Consider the following 8,520-nt stretch of genomic DNA (forward strand, 5'->3'; position numbering starts at 1 on the left):
TCTATCTATCTATCTATCTATCTATCTATCTATCTATCTATCTATCTATCTATCTATCTATCTATCTATCTATCTATCTATAACATGCATGCACACACACAGACAGATTTGGCTTGTGAGGCTTTGACTTGTCACTGCTAATTGCATCAAAATGTTAAACTTTTTATTGCAAAAATATGCATTTATTTTGTTAGTGTGACTCTGCTCATATGATGCTCTGACAGAAATCTGAACTCTGTCTCCGCTGCCTCCATTTGCTAGCCCCGTTGCTTCCACAAGAGGACAGTAGTGTTCTCTTGGCCTATACTCGTTCAAAGCCAGACCACAACACTGCCTTCATAACGTCAACATTGATGGTATGTAAATGATAGTCCTTACAAAGGTTCACACAGTCAGCGCAAAAGAAAGCCTATTTTTGCATGCAACAGTGAGCATGTGTATCGGTGTGGCCAGGTTTTGTTGACAGCTTGAGATATTTGGAGGGATGGCGAGAGGGATGAATATGACTGTAACTAAAGACACTATTAATACAAGAAATACTCCAGAACAATGTGAAATAATAATCAAACTATTCCACTAACACCTGTGACTCAAGTACTGTAGCCACTGCTCCAATAGCCAACCCTTGGGCTCCCCTATACATATTAGATCTCATCTCCATGTTACAGCCCATATATGTCACTGTGAGAATAGAGGAGGGTTTTAATAGAAATGGCCTCATAAACTCTCAATCGTGTAACAGTGCGCTGCTCAATTGGAGTAAAACCTTCTTTGTGTAAGTGTGTGCCAATATGGAAAATTAAAGCCAGTTAATAAAAAGCAGTGCTAAATCAATGGTAGCCATAAAAGTTACAGGGTGATATTAAAATGTAAGGGGGAGAGGGGGATTGGTGGTGGCATTAACACGCTGGGCCTGAATTATCATGTTAATTTAATATCCAGTCTTCAAATGAAGCAGAAAGCCCAATAAAGGTCAATTAAGCAACTACCCTCCCATTTCCATTTGGAATTTTATGGCCTCATCTAAATCATTGAGCTGGTACCAGGTCCAAGGGGCCCTACTGGCTGCTGGACACCTTTGGGACCCAATGAGTGGACAAGCTTTCAAGATCTGAGTTCACAAAGACAGCTCTGTGATTGTAGCTCCACCATGGCCTTAATAACTATTTTGAATTATAGATGTTATTCTTGCTGCTGCACACAAGAACAATGTTTACATATCCAGGTCCCATTTTATGCTGCCTGAATGCAGCAGTTGGAAGCCAAGTCGTATCCAACATGAACTTTCTACCCCTGTGGGTTTTAAATGTGAGCAGGCTTGTTTCCATCACGTTGTGCTGCAGAGAGCAAGATCATTTCCTACATCTGTGGTATTGTCAAACTTTCAGATTCCTCCAAAAGAAATAGAAATGTGGATCTCATCCTGCTGACAACTAGTAGACAAGAATAGACGACTACTCGCTCTATCCCCCATCTGCTTATTTATCTATCTGACCTCTTTGTATGTCTTGACATTTAAGTACATTTTTGTTCCCATTTCTGATTTTAGATGAACTTTTAATAAATGAAACACAAAACCAATGAATTCCATTATTAACTAGAATTATTTAACGCATAGTAAAGCAGCATGTATTGTGGTACAAAAGGGTTTCTTCATCAGATTGCAGTCCTTTCTCTTATATGCACTTGCTGCAAGTGACATAATGTCATTTCCATTGATCAAGCCTCTGGTCAATTTAAATAACAAGCTGTAACCTGTGTGTTCATCCCTAGTGTTCTGCATTCAGTGGCATCTATTTTTATACACGTATGTGGATTGACCTTCCATGGTCCGAAAGGATAGAATTATTGATTAGGCCAACCTCATGACTGGAAAAACTTGCTAGTATATCAAATAACTGACCAAAATAATGACAACTCACCTACCCTCTCCGCTATAATAGGAGTGGTAACTGAAGTTTAATATCGATGTCCTCTGACACTTGGGTGAATAAGCAGTCAAAAGAATGATGAATAATTCCCATGCAAGCACAATATGTATTGACCGCTTATCGACCACCTCAAGCTAGCCTGCTGCATTGCCATGGCTTTATGCAGATCCATAGTCTTATGAATAAATCATACTGAGCTAGTTAGAGCCAGTCTTTCAAGGTTTGCGGTTCATAAACAAAAGAAGAACCTCTGCTGTTGTGTGACCTGAAACCCAACACTGTTTTAATTGCCTCCGATGTCTATGACGACACAAGGATATAGACTCCACAGCACAAATGCACTTCTCATCACAACACCTGACCTCATTATCATTCCAACATCCACAGTGATATCTTGTTTGTGTCTATTGCATTGTTTGAGTTGGTGCTCGATGTCCACCACGGACAGGAAATTGGGAGAGAGAGAGGGAGAGACGACATGCAGCACCAGGGCTGCAGGTCAGATTTGAATCCAGGCTGCTAAATTCAATATGCAGAGCATTGATGTAGCAGGAGACAACTATCTGCAGTGTAAAGATATAGTGGAGTAATAAGGTCGCTCTCCTTCTGTGTGTGTTGTAATCTGAGTTTCTCCTCGCTTTGTTTACGTATCCGGGCCGACCTCGCATGCATTCTGTTGTGCTCTACCTTCTAGGTAATGGCCGTAATGTTGAGAGCCATGTGGAGGCAATATATAGATATATGCTGTGAATTTAGTATTGAGCACCTTTAAGTAAATACTTGGATAAATCCGGTAGCCACACTACATATTACCTACCTACTTATTCTATAACTGGGCTGTGTAACCTTGCTCATTACTGTGTTTTGTTATCAGAGCAAATTCAGTTTCCACGATATTATAGCTGAAACAAAAGTCAGTTATTGGCAGAAAATGAATCTATTTTCATAATCAGTGAATCTTTCAAGTCATTTGTTAGATGAAAACTTCTTGTGTGTTGAGAAGATTCACACAAACGAATAAACCCAAACCTGACCTAAACAAGGTTATGAGTTATTGTTTATTAAATGTGTGAAACTCTGAATATGTATCCTCCTGACTGTTGAGTATATCAATTCCTTCCTTATTGAAAATTACATTCAACGCTTTTACAGCAATCACCATCAATATTCGGGAACAGGACAAAGGTGTTGCAGATGCTGGTCTTGAGTCTGACCCTTTTGGGCAAAACTAAAGTGCAAGCACTGGCTTGTGGCACACATGGCTTGTGCATTTTTAAATACACTTTCAATCTGTGAAGCGCCAGCATACAAAATGCATAATACACAACAGTTCAGCAAAATGCTACAGTGGAAAGTGAGCATCTGTGCTTCGTTCCACATGCTACGCATCTGGATAGTGTCTGGGTGCATTACATGAGTGAATGGGTTAGTGACCCAGATTCTGTAATGGGATTTTAGGTGTCTAAAAAAAATTGAATTGCTTTTTTTTCCAACTCTGACAGATGTCCCTTTTTGATAATTACACAAACATTAAACCAGGAAGACACTGATATGAAAGACACACAGAAAAAAACCCCACTATACATATTATGCAGTAGTATGGATTTTTTTTTTGAACGATGCCATGGTTTGATGTGTTCTTCATCTTGCGTGACACTATGATGAAACATTTATCCCGTGCTTGTGGCTCCTGCCTGAATTCTTAAAATCCTAGAGCAGCCTTGCTCTCTATTTACAGTCGAAATAGATTTGGTCCTTTGTTTATCATAAGAAATAAGATATCAGATATTCCAGCATACGCCCAGAGAACACACGCACAGTCTTTGCTGCCTGAACATGCCTGTGAAGCCATGCTGTGCTGAAGGCAATCTGTCTCCCTCACCCATAACGACCATCTGTCATTAGTGTAGATCAATGGAGATGATAGATGGGGAGGGCTCGCTGTGCTGACAGAAGCACTGAGACAGGAGTCCAGGAACCACCACGGTTATGGTGCGTGGTCCTGACCCAGCTGGCAAAAGCCCTGATGTTAACTTAGCATTCGTGCTGAGGTTCGGTTGACACGACTTTGGACTGTCAAGAAAGCTACAGACTGGGTTTTTGAAAATTCAAATCAATTCTAGTCAGTTTTCCGAGTGTTGCATATGTTTGGAGGACTCACCCACTTGCCTTTGCTCCTGTGCCAGAAGTGTTATAAATTCGCTTCAAATAATTCATTTTCCTAAGCACTTAGTGGGTTATTCAAAGCATGTCATATGGAGTTGATGTAAAACAAGGCAATGAAACAAGCAGAGAATGGACTGCGCCAAGTCTGCCGCTACTCATCTCAAAGCATGACATCCCAACAAGCAGACCAAACCCGTTTGGATTCATCGAGTGAAATCAAGAGGACTGGACATAATTTGATGAAGCCTATTTCACACTTGCTGAGAGAGAGATGGACGGTCCGAGGCTTGTTAAAATCCCCGGGGTTTTGAACAAGAGCATCGGAGGATTTCCAACACTAGTCATTGTTAACACAGAGGAATAGACAAAGTGAAGGGCTTTTCTCCAATTTTAGACACCAAAATTGAATTCTGAGGTAACAGAGGCTCCGCTGTGAGATATATCCCTCATCTGTATTCACTCGCCACTCTCCTCCACATAATCTCAAATATGTTCAGCTTCTTTTCTCATCTTTTTACTTTCCCTGTGATCACAACAATGACTTAACAAGAGTTCTTTGTTTGAAATATTTTGAGATGTTGAATTTAAAAAATAAAGGTGACCTCGACACAAAAACAAAACAAAATACAATCAATACTGTAACAACAAATGCACGCACATAACAATTCTGATTACTTCCCCTCTGGTTGTTCTCATAAGAAAGAGCCATATACAATGACACAAAACCCACACAATGACCTGGATACAGCCTTACTGGTTCTGACACGCTCACACACACACACTTCCCTCTCTTATATACCCGGGCAGTGGGGATTGCTTCGGAAAAACAGCACCTGCTCCTCCATTTGAAAACTATTTAGGGAGGCATCAAACTCTATCAGGGCAGGTCTGATTGCGGTCGCCTCTTCACAGTCCCCCAATCACTCAGTGAGTCAATTAGCCCCCCGCCCCTTCGCACACACTCACACAGACACACACACACACACACATATATACAATATGCACAACAGACTCCCATTCCCCTCCATCCGCTGTGGGTTCCGCCAGGGAATGAGAGTCCATCGGTGGCCTCCCGGCAACACCTGAGCCCCCAGCGCCCGGGCCCAGCCCCTCCCTCCACCCACAGTCAGCTAATAGCGGTGCTCCAAGGGCACCCGAACCACAATGGCGTTCAATTCACCCCCATTGTACCCCTTTTACCAAGCCTCATACCAGCGACTCGACTGCTATTTAGCTGATGATAGGAAAAGAAAGAGAGGGTGGAGCAGAGCGAGGGGAAAGTAGGAAATGAGCGATGCAACAACAGGGGTGATGCGTCCGCTCACCTCTCTGATCATTTACTTTGTTCAGCGGAGGTGAATTTGATTGTGCTGTTCCCTGTGCATGTGCTAGTGTCGGTCTTCGTTCTTGCAAGTATTTAGAGTGTGTTTGTGTGCTCGCAGGCGTATTCCTTGTTGCATCCACTTCCACCTGCGCGTTTGTGTCTGGGGCCTACGTTCCGTCGACTCTTTGGGTTAGCGGGCGGCGCTCTCTCACAATCGCTTATTTATTCAGGGCCTTTTGAAATAATCGAGTTGACACATCTGTCAGATGGTGAGAGGAGGAATGCTAAAAGGTCACCGGGCGAGGTACCAGCTGCTCCCGCACCAAACCTTTCCTGCCTCCAAATAGCACAGTCATTACACGACAACAGATGGGACTCTTGCCTTTCATTTCGGCCCCGCTCACACACACTCACACACACTCACACACGCACACGCACACACACAAATGGGGCAAGCACCCGCACACATATACACAGACGTGCAGTCACACCAGACACGTGTCACTGACAAGACAGGCAAACAGGCAGAGACATGCACTGTACACATCTGCAGACACACACATACACACACATTTATTCCAACCCTCTGTCACTGTCTCTCTTGCTCTCACCTTCGCACTCTGTACTGTTTCTCTCCTGGTCTGATTTCCATGTACAAGGTCAGTATCAGTTGTCTACAGGGAACATAAAATCCCTCATAGAGCACGACAAAAGGACAAGCGCAGTCACACTTAGGACAAAATGCGGGTGAGACCTTCTCTTTATTTTCATTCAACTTCCTTCATTTCATGTCTGAGCTATTATTTAATGATGGACATCCAGAAAATCTATCATAATATGTTATATTGATATATAATTCAAACCACGGTATGTATGTGATACAACAAAATCTTAGACAAACTTACATCTTGGACCAGCTTTCTTGGGTGAAAAAAAAAATGCCGGGCATTGTGAAACCCCCCCAAAAAAGCTGTAGGCCTTGCTCCAAGTCCTACCTTTGATGGAGCTCTGTAGACTCAAGTTTGCTTGAATAGAAAGGCCTTTTCTGATGACTGCATGAAAAAATATTTCCTCCCTTAACACTGAAGGCATATGGCAACCTCAATCACCGTATAAGAAAACCAAACTAGTGCAGACATGTTGCTTCAAATACACTTCAAAGATCATTGCTTACCCAATCCAGCTCTCGCTGATTTGTCTGTTCACATCATCAGATCCCATTGAACACTTTTGATATTGTTTGGTCTGTCAACTTCAAGCGAGATACAGGACAGACTCTTTGTTTTGCTTTTCAAAGGGCATGTTGCTCTTAAAGATGTAATCGGTCCGAGCAAATCCTATACACTCATTTGTTGTATTTGCCAGCTTGGCTATTGTTCCAGTTAATGAGCTTGAAGGAACTCATGGCCGAGTGGGGAGAAAGCGGGGCGAGGATGCTACAATGCATTAGCTTGCTGTATGCAAATGTATTGAGGCAAAGAGTTCGCAAAGTTGTGCACAAGTCATTAGTAACTAATGGTTGTGCTAAGTCTACTGTACAAAAATAGCACCAAAGCACATTAAAGATATGTCTGTATTGCTTTGCTAGGTCACACACGAGACTGAAACATATTATGTTGAATTCAGTTTTTATATGAAATTTCCACATAACATTGCAAAGTATAGTGTGTATTTTCCCCATACCAATAAGTACACAGGAGAATACAGCAATCAACGATGTGTGGCCAGCTATAAAATGGCCGGCAGGATGCATTAAAAGAGTAATAATGCATAAATCATGTAAATGCACAGTTAGGATATAGCCACTGATTTTTATAGCCCAGTGTATGGGGAACATTATTCAGATGTGTCTCCTACAGCAGGTTGAAGGATTACATTTCTATCTCTGCTCTGTTTGTGCACACCTCGGTGTTGTAAAATATTGAAACCTCTCAAGGTGGACATTACATCTACTAAGTTGTTAACAGGATCTATTGCATATTTTATCAGTGACATTTATAAGCTTATGCAGAAAATGGAAGTACTAGGTGTACATGACCTGCTCTACTCTAAGGCAAGTGGCATCAGCAACATCATTGGGGAAAAAAGAAGGAATTTTATCATTACACCGTATAGTTTTGATATTAATGCTTCCTTACACGAGCCTTTAAACATCCACTCTCTGTCGCCACAAATGAAAATCTCAAACTGGGATGCAAACCCGGTGTCATTTGTGGCTGAATGATATCAAACAAACAGACAATGACAGACAAGCCATCACCCACCATGACACCCAACACCCATGTTATCATCTGCGAGTAACTCTTATCAGTTATTTGTGTCACTGCAAAGTTAATTTGTCACGCCCATATGTGACCCATTAACATAACTGTTAGAAAGAGTCGCGGTGGGGGACTTCACAGCACCCAAATGCCTTCGAGCTCCTGTCTGTCTGTACGCACCAAGCTGCAGATGTCAACATCATGACCATGTGTGTGTGTGTGTGTGTGTGTGTGCGGGAAGGAGGAACAATAATCAAACGTGATTTGACAGATGATACTTGTGTTGTACGTGCAAGTGTGTGTATGCGCGTGTACTCTGTTTGCTCTGCTGTCGTAATGGGCGGTTGCCAATATTAATAACCATTAATCTTACAGTCCATGTATTAAGAGTCCCATTCTCCTACCTCCTGTGTGTGTGGTGTGTGTGTGTGTGTACATTTACATATGTGTACACTGCTGTGATTGATGCCCCCTTCTGCCCCCCCCCCCCCTCCCCGCCCAACACCCTCTCAGATTTAGTGCCCTCGAACTGCCTTTGGCCCTGCCCCCCGAAGCACAGTAAACATAAAGCAGCCGATTTACTTTATGACTCCTGAGCTCCAGACCTTTAGTAGATTTACTGTGATTTTTATGTATTAGCTGGTACTGGAATGCGGCGGGTGATAATGACTGACAGGCAGCTGGTCATGGAGGGGGAAAAGTGCTTCGCTGGTAGCTTTAATGGAATCAACAGAACAGTAAACGTGTTTCAATTAAAACTTGTTCTTTGTGGGGTTTCGCCACAATGGATGGAGCTATATGGCTGCATTAAAGACTATTTCAAGGATGATGGATTCTT

The sequence above is a fragment of the Anarrhichthys ocellatus genome, unplaced genomic scaffold, assembly GCF_004355925.1.
Source record: "Anarrhichthys ocellatus isolate YVR2014 unplaced genomic scaffold, GSC_Weel_1.0 scaffold14, whole genome shotgun sequence".
In the NCBI taxonomy this organism is placed as follows: Eukaryota; Metazoa; Chordata; class Actinopteri; order Perciformes; family Anarhichadidae; genus Anarrhichthys; species Anarrhichthys ocellatus.